Below are 13,032 nucleotides of genomic sequence, written 5' to 3'. Positions count from 1 at the left end.
TTACATGACTCTTTTCCAGAGGCGGTCCGTCCATATGATGGCTAGGCCTTCCTCAGTCTGAATACACTAAATGTTCCTTCCCTTTTTTATTTTGCATGATCTCTTAAATTCTGTTTGCATTATGGCCTCTCACATGTGGAACATTGTCATCACCAGAATTAACACTGCTTTATCTTCATGTTATGCTGCCTGTATGCTGAGCACGGGCAGCACCCGGCGAACCTCTGTCCAACATTGAAGCTGGTAACCAATGACAAGATACTAGATCACGGCTCTGGTTCCTTCGTCAACGCTGCTAATTCTGCACTGCTACTGCTCCCCAATGGATCATTTCTTCACTCTGATCCTCTACTGCTACAATTGATTTATTCTGAGGATTGCGAAACCTACCGGAGTTCTTGCAGTATTGCTATATGATCATGATTCTGTCAGCCAGTGGACCATTATCTACTTTGCATAGGTAGAATATCCTCATACACTAAGATGACAGCTTTTCCCGCCTCATGGGCTTCAAAATTGCAATCTTCGGGCAATGACAAAAGGTTACCTATCACCCTCACTCTATGCAAAAAAAAATATTCATGTTGAGGGAAGGGCGTTTTGGCTCGTACAATTATTTTATTTAGAAGCAGCTGGTTATGGCTTTCTCTCTATGTATTTTACGGTTGGGGAATACAATTCATATTCATTTCTTTAATAATTGCATTTTTATTGAATTATGGCCACTCGCATGTTCACATTGTTAGTAAAGCATTCCCAAACTAATGGGAAGGCTAAAGGTAGGCCAGCTATCATTGCTCAAACTAGCGCTGCATTCTGTCCTGTCTTCCATGTTACGCTACCTGCAATGGCGACCGCTGGTCACGTCAGGCGAGATACTGGTTTTCCCCACAGCTCCGTCTCTGCTAACGCTGCGTGGTATCTCCTGAGCTATACGCAGCCATTCATTTCGCATCGACGCTGCTTTGACGGCTTCTCTATCTGTCCCTGCATCCACACTTAAGTTCGTGGGGTCAAGGATATATATTTTTTTAAATTCCTAAAGTGATGTTCATCTGCGAGTAACATGCCTTATATAGTTCGCTACATCAGCATTCAGCCTCCAGTCAATAGCATTGCTTTGGTATTAAAAGTCAGTGCATATTAATTAGCACAGGTGGTTGGCTGGATGCTTAGGTTGCGTATAGTAGATATTTAATGTAGGCAACAGATGACGCTTGTCAGTGATAGCACTCTGCGGGGCTTCTTTAGAGTGGCTGGGTCTACACTGCTACGTGGCATATGGTCACGTGCCAATATGAACATTCTACATCGAATTCATTTGCATGATACGATTACTTTAGGTGGTCATTCGATAATATTTAAATGGTGCTTCTGCCGTAGCTACACATATTCGCCTGATGTAAGGTTCTGCTGTTTGGGAGATTGGTGTAGTTTACCGCTCCCACTGCCCGTAAGTTGTATTTTACATGGACGCTTTGCTCGGGCAGCGAGTTACCATGAATGTGAAAAGCCTGTATCGCCAAGACTTGCATTATTTATTGCTGAATAAATGGTTGAACATATTTCTACGTGCCGTTTGTCTTCTGAACTACGGATTTCAGCACCCAAAGAAAAACTTTCATTTACACAGGACAAACAGGTAAAGGAAAGCATTAAAGAATGGAAATATTTACAATTATCGACTGACAGCGACTCAATGTAGTCGGATGTTGAGTGTAGTCAGCTAAAATGTTAACAAGTGATAAAATGCTTAAACACACAGACATGCAGGAATGGGAAGTTCAACACCGACTCAGAGACAAAGGAAAACTCATATGCACACGCATAGACAGTCTAATTAAATTCACATACTGGTACACACATTCTTGGACACCATGATTTTTTTTGCTTGCATAGTCCTGTTTACACTGCACATCTCTCACGACAGAGGGCTATTATATAAATATGCTTCATTAATCACGTATGTAACAGAACCACATTCTGCACAATGGCGGTACCACTGCCACCATGTAGCGATGGAACACCTTTTGATTTGATCACGTTTGAACTCTTCCTTTACCAGGCATAACAACTGAAAACAGCCTAACGACCCAATTTACAGCTTGTTTCAAGGGATGTTTTAAGAGACACAGACGCTCTCAAACAAAGGCACCTACACACTCCTTCACATCAATATCTTTACCAGGCCAATCTGAATATGGCCAGTCTATAACCACGTTAAATCCTCTTAAGGATAGGACCCTTTTTTTTCCCAATTTTGTAAAAATGAACAATTTCTGTTCAAAATGTATCAAGTCTGCCCAAATGTGCCTAATTAGTCAATATATACATTTTCAAGTACATATCTGTGCACTCCCCTCAAACAATAGCATGGTATGTTTTCACTGTAATAGCTACTGTAAATTGGACAGTGCAGTTACATTTCTAAGCTTTCTGCCCAAATAAGATGTATATGTCCTGGGACATTTTGTTGTTACTTCATGCTAATCACGTTAGTGCACGTTAGCTCAACCTTAAGAGGCTGGCTATTTCTTCTCCCGTCTACTGTGTTCACCAGTGCACCGTCATTCTTCTCCCTGTAGGGGGAGCTAGTCCTGTCTGGGTTGTAGGTGGGAGCTGCATAGGCTGGTGGAATAGGGCTGGGCTGGTGACTGAGCCTCGCCCTGCCATGTAAGGCAAGACAGTAGGTTCCCATGCTACAGTAGATTCCCATACTGAGTTTCTCACACACCGATAGACACACAGTCGCAACAGTCAGATCATCGTCAGGAAGGCCCACGGACAACTGCTCTGATACAGGTACATTGAAAATGGCATGTGGGCTTGTGAGACAGGTAGAGGTAAAGCTACTCCAGACTAGTGTGCTGACACAGTTTTTAAAGTAGAGCTCTGGTGTGTTTCTATATAAAGCGTTGTTTGCTTGCTGTTTGTATTACAGTAATAGTGTTAACTTGTGATTTAGATGTAAAGGTACTTAATATTGTAGTAGTGGTGAGAGATTTTAAATTACTTATTCTCTTCAAAGTATGTAAATGTTTGATTGCTCTTAGACAAGGAGACAATGGTCTTTGATATTGACTTCATATATCAGTAATTGTGTTAACCTGTGACAGAGCATATTTTAATGCTGAGTTGTCATATAAGAAGTTCCTCTAATGTAAGCAGCAATGCTAACATTTTGGGATTGTTGAAAATAGTGTATGATGATGAGTTAATTTTGTTTCCATAACCAGAATTTGTATAGATGGGATTAGTCAATGTGGCTCTGAATTTCCCCAAGTATAATTGATTGTATCCATTGTCAGGAGAGAGAGTTTTTATATATATATATATATATATATATATATATATATAGTGCCTTGCGAAAGTATTCGGCCCCCTTGAACTTTGCGACCTTTTGCCACATTTCAGGCTTCAAACATAAAGATATAAAACTGTATTTTTTTTGTGAAGAATCAACAACAAGTGGGACACAATCATGAAGTGGAACGACATTTATTGGATATTTCAAACTTTTTTAACAAATCAAAAACTGAAAAATTGGGCGTGCAAAATTATTCAGCCCCCTTAAGTTAATACTTTGTAGCGCCACCTTTTGCTGCGATTACAGCTGTAAGTCGCTTGGGGTATGTCTCTATCAGTTTTGCACATCGAGAGACTGACATTATTTCCCATTCCTCCTTGCAAAACAGCTTGAGCTCAGTGTGGTTGGATGGAGAGCATTTGTGAACAGCAGTTTTCAGTTCTTTCCACAGATTCTCGATTGGATTCAGTTCTGGACTTTGACTTGGCCATTCTAACACCTGGATATGTTTTATTTTTGAACCATTCCATTGTAGATTTTGCTTTATGTTTTGGATCATTGTCTTGTTGGAAGACAAAGGTACCAGTCAAAGGTTTGGACACACCTACTCATTTACAGGTTTTTCTTTATTTTCTAGATAGTTTTGATGTCTTCACTATTGTTCTACTATGAAATAACACGTATGGAATCATGTAGTAACCAAAAGTGTTAAACATACCAATATATATTTTGTATTTGAGATTCTTCAAAGTAGCCACCCTTTGCCTTGTTGACAGCATTGTACACACTTGGCATTCTCTCAACCAACTTCATGAGGAATGCTTTTCCAACATTCTTGTAGGGGTTCCCACATATGCTGAGCAGTTGTTGGCTGCTTTTCCTTATACCTGCGGTCCAACTCATCCAAAACCATCTCAGTTGGGTTGAGGTCAGGTGATTGTGGAGGCCAGGTTATCTGATGCAGCACTCATCACTCTCCTCCTTGGTAAAATAGCCCGTACACAGCCTGAAGGTGTGTTTTGGGTCATTGTCCTGTTGAAAAACAAATGATAGTCCCATTAAGGGCAAATCAGATGGGATGGTGTATCGCTGCAGAATGCTATGGTAGCCATGCTGGTTAAGTGTGCCTTGAATTCTAAATAAATCAATGACAGTGTCACCAGCAAAGCACCATCACACCGCCGCCTCCATGCTTCACGGTGGGAACCACACATGCGGAGATCATCCATTCACCTACACTTACGTTTTGGGGTGGGGGAGTTTTGCCCGGGCTAAAGACAGCTATATCGGTCTGCTAATACAGGACTAGTAAAGGCCTAGTGCACTACTTTTTCAGGGGGTGCTGCAACCTCAGCACCCCTACTACCCGCAAGTACGGAACGACCCAGTAGCAAAGTAGTATTAGCCAGGTTAAGCTGAATGTTCAGGTAATACAGATGCCGTATCTTAATTTGATCATCCATTTCAGACTTAATTTGCCCTAACGCAAAATGTATCAACCCCTACAAAAAAAATCCATGAATTATAATCCACATAATTCACATTTCCTGCTGTGAAAAACTGGGTCAAATTAAGATACAGCATTGTGTACTTAAGAAGATATTTGGAAAATAATTTTGTGTATCCCTTAAACAGCAATAAATTGTCAATGTATGTATTGTGCTTTTGGACTTGATAGAATCACAAAAGAGAGTTCCAGATCATTTTCATGGCTTACCTAGGATGTGATTCGGTATTGGGGCTCCCAAGTGGCGCAGACACACTGGTTCGAATCCAGGCTGTATCACAACCGGCCGTGATTGGGAGTTCCATAGGGCAGCGCACAATTGGCCCAGCATCGTTTGGTGTAGGCTGTCATTGTAAATAAGAATTTGTTCTTAACTGACATGCCTAGTTAAATAAAATAAAAATGATATTCTTGTGCTGTTGTAAACCATTAGTTGTTTTGGCTAAAGAATGGAGCTTAACACTCTTATGAACAGCATGGTTTTTCTGCCTTGAGATGAGTGTGTATATGTAAATCTTCCATTGCTTTTTAATAGCCCAATATGAAGAGTTTGAGTAATTTGCTACTGACTTAAGAGCCCAGCTAGCACATTTGGTTCCTTGGAAGTTGTGGGAACGTGTTTTTGGTTTCCCATTGGTTCTGTGAACGAAGCCATAAGTTTCCTCACCGATAACTTTTTTTTAAAATGTTCTGAGAATGGAAGTGAACATCATGTTTCAGCAAGACTTTTAATAATACTGCTAGCTTCGGTTAACTGTTTTGAACTCCTAGCAGACATGGAAATTCCTTTGCTTAGGCATTAATCATACAAAACATTGTTTTTGGGATTGTGACACTGCATCAGTGAGATTCAAACCTATGATATTCTGTTGTCTGTCCATTGAATTAGTCCACTATGCCACCAGGATGGAGCTAATAAGCCATGTTTTTTAAACTCATAAGAAAACTGCTCATTTTAGTTTATTCAAACCATAGATTAGATAGAGGACTAATCTTTATCTGTGCCATTTATAGTGCCTGTAACAGCACAGGCAGCACCATTGAGGCTATCTCCATTTTGAAGCGGTAAATCTTTCTGTAAATGTGTTATTTTTATATTATTATTATTATTATTATTATTATTATTATTATTGGGAAATAAATCTTTACAGTTAACATCATTCAGTGAAAATGGAGGAGACTGGAAAGAAAACATGCTTAAAATTGTTCCCCCTTTTCTATCCAATTCGCTTTATTTTTGTAGTCCATTACACTTGATCATTCTTGAATAAGTACCTCCATTTCTTTTTGTTATTCCTCTAACCTATTTTGTGCCTCTATAGTACAGTTTCCATTACCATCTACCTGCACTGTTACTTCCTCTATTTCCTTTATTAGTCTCTTTTGACCTAAACTGCTTTTGTTTTAATGAGTATTGTATTGAAAGTGCCCCATACAATAAGGGGATCTGCTGTACCTATGTTGTCCAAACAAAGTAAATTCTGAATTATTTTGTCTTAGTTAAGAACATATTGTCATCCAATAGGCTTTGATTAAAATTCCAATTCTGTAATAGTTATATGGAGGCCAATTAGATGGTGGTCCGATCGCATTTGGTCTCCTAATAATACTTAAAAAAAACTTTTGATGCCAGCAAGAACGAGATTAGGAAGTAATCAAGACGACTAGCTTGATTTAAGCCTACTCCATGTATATCTCACTAGGTCATGGTTTTTCAATTGTTTATGCACAAGTTCTAATGTATCCATGATCTTTGTTATCTCCTTAAGTGCTTGAGGGTGATAGTTTGTAGAATGATTTCCTTTACGATCCATTGAGGCACTTAAAACCGTATTATAATCTCCCACCATAATAATAGATTCTTCCGTTGCTTGTGAGCTCAATAGATTATTATATATATTTTCGAAAAAGTGTGGATCATCATTATTTGGCCCATATAGATTAATTAGCCAGATCTGTTTTCATCCAATAGCATATTTAAAATAATCCATCTTCCTTGCGGATCAGTTTGCACATTCGGATCAACATTTCTATTAATTTGTATAATCACCCCTTTTTGAGTTTCTTTGACCATGACAAAAATATATTTCTCCTTCCCAGTCTTTTTCCACCCAAACTCATTTGTTGAATGAGTTTCCTGTAAACAATATATATATATTATATTCTCTCTTTTAGCCATGTAAAAATGTATATTTTATTTAACCATTATTTTACCAGGAAAGTTGACTGAGAACACATTCTCATTTACAGCAACAACCCGGGGTATGGTTACAGGGATGAATGAGTCAATTGTAAGCTGGAGATGATTAGGTGACCATGATGGTATGAGGGACAGCTTGGGAATTTAGCCAGGACACCAGGGTTAACATCCCCACTCTTACGATAAGTGCCATGGGAGCTTTAGTGACCACAGAGAGTCAAGGACACCCATTTAACATCCCATCCGAAAGATGGCACCCTACACAGGGCAGTGTCCTGGGGCATTTTTTTATAGACCTGAGGAAAGAGTGCCTCCTACTGGCCCTCCAACACCATCTGGTCTCCCATCTAGGGACCAACCAGGACCAACCCTGCTTAGCTTCAGAAGTAAGCCAACAGTGGGATGCAGGGTGGTATGCTGCTAAGCCATTACATTCATAACTTGCTATACTTATTTCCCCACTTACCATAATGATACCCAGTTTCAATTATACTTACCACAACCAATGTTTGTAAACTTACCATTAAAAAGCACAATGATGATTAAGTGTCAATATTGCTGTACCATAATTGTTTCCACTGTTAAGCATACTGTAGCTGCAACTTTGTAAACCTCCAATTGTCCTAATATTCCACACACTAAAACCTCCCCCATATCTAGGTCTGTTGTTGCTAAGACCATCAGACCATCTCCCTGACTCATGATGCACCTTTGCATCCTAAGGCAAACCCTTGGCAGCCAATTGGTGCTGGCTAGAGGGAAATTTGGGCAGTTCCATGATAATATAATTATCTATGAGGATACCTAAGCTGATGGCTGTGCCAGAGCCGACCGCAAGTCAACCCCGGGCACTCCCTTATGTGAAGGCAAACTCAAGTTCAACTCACAATTCCGACACAGCCACACCACGACAACCAAGAACCCATGCAGTACTGACACTCGAGAGCGAGTAAACCTGTAAAACCAACCCTCTCTCCACCCTACACATTGTTTTTTTATTCCAGGGTTTGTTGCTCTATCACCTTGGCTGTTTTACAGCTAGGCCTATATCATTAGGATCAAGAATATAGAAGGTAGCATAACTAGCTTATATAGAAATATATAATATACCTTTCTCTCGCTTAGAGAAGTGCTTCCATAAGCCAATTACCATGAACTTTAATCACTTTATCCCAGTGCTAACCAGCCCATGCACACGAAAGACAACAACCCGGTTGACAATACCTAATCTATCCATTTGCCTGTGTGTATCAGAAGAATAATCATATCTTACATTTTTTATGTTGAGATTTAATTGTTTTTATAATGTGAAAGGGCAATTATTTTTTAATCATACAGGCCTATTCCAATAGAGAACCTAGGCAGGTTTTTAGTTATATAATCCTTTATCCTAGCCATATAATACATCTATTCATATTTATTAAGTTTTATATTAAAAGCTAATCTTTTCGATTCACATTGGTGAACAAGGGACGCACTATATAACAGTTAAGTCATTGTATACTCGACCTCTACAATTAGGATATACAATTGAATTCAGAAGTTTAGGTTGGAGTCATTAAAACTCGCTTTTCAACCACTCCACAAATTTCTTGTTAACAAACTATAGTTTTGGTTAGTCGGTTAGGACATCTACTTGGTGCATGACACAAGTCATTTTTCCAACAATTGTTTGCAGACAGATTATTTCACTTATAGTTCACTGTATCACAATTTCAGTGGGTCAGAAGTTTACATACACTAAGTTGACTGTGCCTTTAAACAGCTTGGAAAATTCTGGAAAATGATGTCATGGCTTTAGAAGCTTCTGATAGGCTAATCAATTCAGTGAATTGGAGGTGTACCTGTGGATGTATTTCAAGGCCTACCTTCCTACTCAGTTCCTCTTTGCTTGACATCATGGGAAAATCAAAAATCAGCCAAGACCTCAGAAAAAAAATTGTAGGCCTCCACAACTCTGGAAAGTGCTCCCAAGGATGAACCAAACGCACTAAGGTACCACGTTCATCTGTACAAACAATAGTATGCAAGTATAAACACCATGGGACCACACAGCGGTCATACCGCTCAGGAAGGAGACGCGTTCTGTCTCCTAGAGATGAACGTACTTTGGTGCGAAAAGTGCAAATCCATTCCAGAACAACAGCAAAGGTCCTTGTGAAGATGCTGGAGGAAACGGATACAGAAGTATTTATATCCACAGTAAAACGAGTCCTATATCGACATAACCTGAAAGGCTGCTCAGCAAGGAAGAAGCCACTGCTCCAAAACCGCCATTAAAAAAGCCAGACTACGGTTAATAACTGCACATGGTGACAAAGATCGTACTTTTTGGAGAAATGTCCTTCTGGTCTGATGAAACAAAAATAGAACTGTTTTGCCATAATGACCATCGTTATGTTTGGAGGAGAAAGGGGGAGGCTTGCAAGCTGAAGAACACTATCCCAACCGTGAAGCATGGGGGTGGCAGCATCATGTTGTGGTGGTGCTTTTCTGCAGGAGGAACTGGTGCACTTCACAAAATAGATGGCATCATGAGGCAGTAAAATGATGTGGATATATTGAAGCAACATCTTAAGACATCAGTCAGGAAGTAAATGCTTGGTCGCAAATGGGTCTTCCAAATGGACAATAACCCCAAGCATACTTCCAAAGTTGTGGCAAAATGGCTTAAGGAAACAAAGTCAAGGTATTGGAGTGGCCATCATAAAGCCCTGACCTCAATCCTATAGAACATTTGTGAGCAGAACTGAAAAAGCATGTGCGAGCAAGGAGGCCTACACACCTGACTCATTTACATCAGCTCTGTCAGGAGGAATGGGCCAATATTCACCCAACTTATTGTGGGAAGCTTGTGGAAGGCTACCCAAAACGTTTGACCCAAGTTAAACAATTTAAAGGCAATACTACCAAATACTAATTGAGTGTATGTAAACTGCTGACCCACTAGGAATGTGATAAAATAAATAAAAGCTGAAATAAATCATTCTCTCTACTATTATTCTGACATTTCACATTCTTAAAATAAAGTGGTGATCCTAACTGACCTAAGACAGGGAATTGTTCCTAGGATTAAATGTCAGGAATTGTGAAAAACTGAGTTAAATGTAAACTTCCGACTTCAACTGTATCGTATTAAACAAACAAAAAAATGACCTTGGTATTTCCAATGTACAGTCTTAAAATTAAATACATTTAAAAAATCATAAAGAAAAAAAAAAGGTCAACCTCCAGGCTTCCTGCACCATGGTGGGCCAGCTACCAACCTCTGTCCACCACTGGGGGCTGGCCCTGCCAGCAGGGGGGCCAACACAACATCTGCTTGTGGCTCAGGTAACCTTTGTTCACGACTGGGGCCTGATCTTGCCGGGTGGACAGCTACCAACTCCAAGCGGGCTGTCATGTGCCTTTTACTGAGGAATGGCTACCGCCTGGCCACTCTATCATAAAGGCCTGATTGGTTCTGCAGAGATGGTTGTTCTTCGGCAATGTTGTCCCATCTCCATACTCTTGAGAACTCTTAAGCTCTGTCAGAGTGACCATTGGGTTCTTGGCCACTTCCCTGACCATGGCCCTTCTCCCGCGATTGCTCAGTTTTGCAGGGCCCAGCTCTAGGAAAAGTCTTGGTGGTTCCAAACCTCTTCCATTTAAGAATGATGGAGGCCACTGTGTTCTTGGGGACCTTCAATGCTGCAGACATTTTTGATACCCTTCCCCAGACCTGTGCCTCGACACATTTCTGTCTTGGAGCTCTACGGACAGTTCCTTCAACCTCATGCCTTGGTTTTTGCTCTGACATGCACTGTCAACTGTGGGACCTTTTTATATAGACAGGTATGTGCCTTTTCCAAATCATGCCCAATCAATTCAATTTACCACAGGTGGACACCTGAGTTCAATTTCGAGTTTCATAGCAAAGGGTCTGAATACTTATGTAAATAAGGTATTTTTGTGTTTTATTTTGAATACATTTGAAAAAAATTATAGAAACGTGTTTTCGCTTTGTCGTGAGTAGATTTGAGGATTTTTTATTTATTTAATATATTTTAGACCAAGGATGTAATGTACAAAATGTGGAAAAAGTCAAGGGGTCTGAATATTTTCCGAATACACTATGTAAATGTGAGATTTCACTTCATAGGTTTTACAAATTTGCAAAACCTTTTTGCTTTGTCATTTTGTGATATTTTGTGTCGAATGAGGAGGGGGAAAAAAATACTTAATCCATTTTAGAATAATGGTGTAACGTAACAAAAGGTCTGAATACTTTCAGAGTGCACTGTAATCAAATAAAATGTTATTGGTCACATACACGTGTTTAGCAGATGTTATTACGGGTGTAGAGAAATGCTTGTCCTTCTTGCTCCGACAGTGCAGTAATATCTATACATTTCACAACATATACACACAAATCTAAGTAAAGGAATGGAATTAAGAATATATAAATATATGGATGTTCTAGTGATGGCTATTGAACAGTCTAATGGCCTTGAGATAGAAGCTGTTTTTCAGACTTTGATGCACCTGTGCTGACCTCACCTTCTGGATGATAGTGCGGTAAACAGGCAGTGGCTCGGGTGGTGGTTGTCCTTGATTATCTTTTTAGTTTGTCAGTGAGGTGTATGCCGAGGAACTTGAAGCTTTCCACCTTCTCCACTACTGTCCCGTCGATGTGGATAGGGGGGTGCTCTCTCTGCTGTTTCCTGAAGTCCACGATCATCTCTTTTGTTAGGTTGACGTTGAGTGAGAGGTTATTTTCCTGGCACCACATTCCCAGCGCTCTCACCTCCTCCCCATAGGCTGTCTCGTCATTGTTGTTAATCAAGCCTACTGTTGTGTCGTCTGCAAACTTGATGATTGAGTTGGAGGCGTGCGTGGCTTTGCAGTCATGGGTAAACAGGGAGTACAGGAGAGGGCTGAGCAAGCACCCTTGTGGGGCCACAGTGTTGAGGATAAGCGAAGTGGAGATGTTGTTTCCTACCTTCACCACCTATGGGTAGCCCGTCGGGAAGTACAGGACCCAGTTGGACAGGGCGGTGTTCAGACCCAGGGCCCATATTTTTGACAGAATTTGCAGATACTGCACTTTGCCTTATACACTATGGTAATTAATGTAGTGTTTTTGCAGATATAGTATACTGTAATATTTACTGTAGTATTTATTGCAATGTTTTTTGCGGACATTACTGTAGTATTTACTACAGTGCCTTGCGAAAGTATTCGGCCCCCTTGAACTTTGCGACCTTTTGCCACATTTCAGGCTTCAAACATAAAGATATAAAACTGTATTTTTTTGAGAAGAATCAACAACAAGTGGTACACAATCATGAAGTGGAATGACATTTATTGGATATTTCAAACTTTTTTAACAAATCAAAAACTGAAAAATTGGGCGTGCAAAATTATTCGGCCCCCTTAAGTTAATACTTTGTAGCGCCACCTTTTGCTGAGATTACAGCTGTAAGTCGCTTGGGGTATGTCTCTATCAGTTTTGCACATCGAGAGACTGACATTTTTTCCCATTCCTCCTTGCAAAACAGCTCGAGCTCAGTGAGGTTGGATGGAGAGCATTTGTGAACAGCAGTTTTCAGTTCTTTCCACAGATTCTCGATTGGATTCAGGTCTGGACTTTGACTTGGCCATTCTAACACCTGGATATGTTTATTTTTGAACCATTCCATTGTAGATTTTGCTTTATGTTTTGGATCATTGTCTTGTTGGAAGACAAATCTCCGTCCCAGTCTCAGGTCTTTTGCAGACTCCATCAGCTTCTTCCATTCTTCCAGAATGGTCCTGTATTTGGCTCCATCCATCTTCCCATCAATTTTAACCATCTTCCCTGTCCCTGCTGAAGAAAAGCAGGCCCAAACCATGATGCTGCCACCACCATGTTTGACAGTGGGGATGGTGTGAGCTGTGTTGCTTTTACGCCAAACATAACGTTTTGCATTGTTGCCAAAAAGTTCAATTTTGGTTTCATCTAACCAGAGCACCTTCTTCCACATGTTTGGTGTGTCT

General features: G+C 40.2%; 1 protein-coding gene across 19 annotated transcripts in view; it reads left to right on the top strand.

Moving 5' to 3' along the window:
* The first annotated feature begins 2,663 nt into the window (after positions 1–2,663).
* LOC110495992 (myocardial zonula adherens protein) overlaps positions 2,664–13,032 on the top strand; it is a 43,946-nt gene continuing 33,577 nt past the window's right edge. For 6 of the 19 annotated variants that reach the window (XM_090208376.1, XM_090208373.1, XM_021571586.3 and 3 more), the window contains exon 1: positions 2,699–2,802. The gene's annotated coding sequence lies outside the window, so the exon portion shown is untranslated. Of the gene's footprint in view, positions 2,803–13,032 lie in introns of all 19 variants that reach the window. The other 13 variants (XM_090208374.1, XM_090208369.1, XM_021571587.3 and 10 more) reach the window with 8 other exon arrangements.

Source organism: Oncorhynchus mykiss, chromosome 18 (assembly GCF_057628025.1).
Source record: "Oncorhynchus mykiss isolate SJ-2025 chromosome 18, ASM5762802v1, whole genome shotgun sequence".
Classification (NCBI taxonomy): domain Eukaryota; kingdom Metazoa; phylum Chordata; class Actinopteri; order Salmoniformes; family Salmonidae; genus Oncorhynchus; species Oncorhynchus mykiss.
This window is presented reverse-complemented; position numbering and strand designations above follow the sequence as displayed.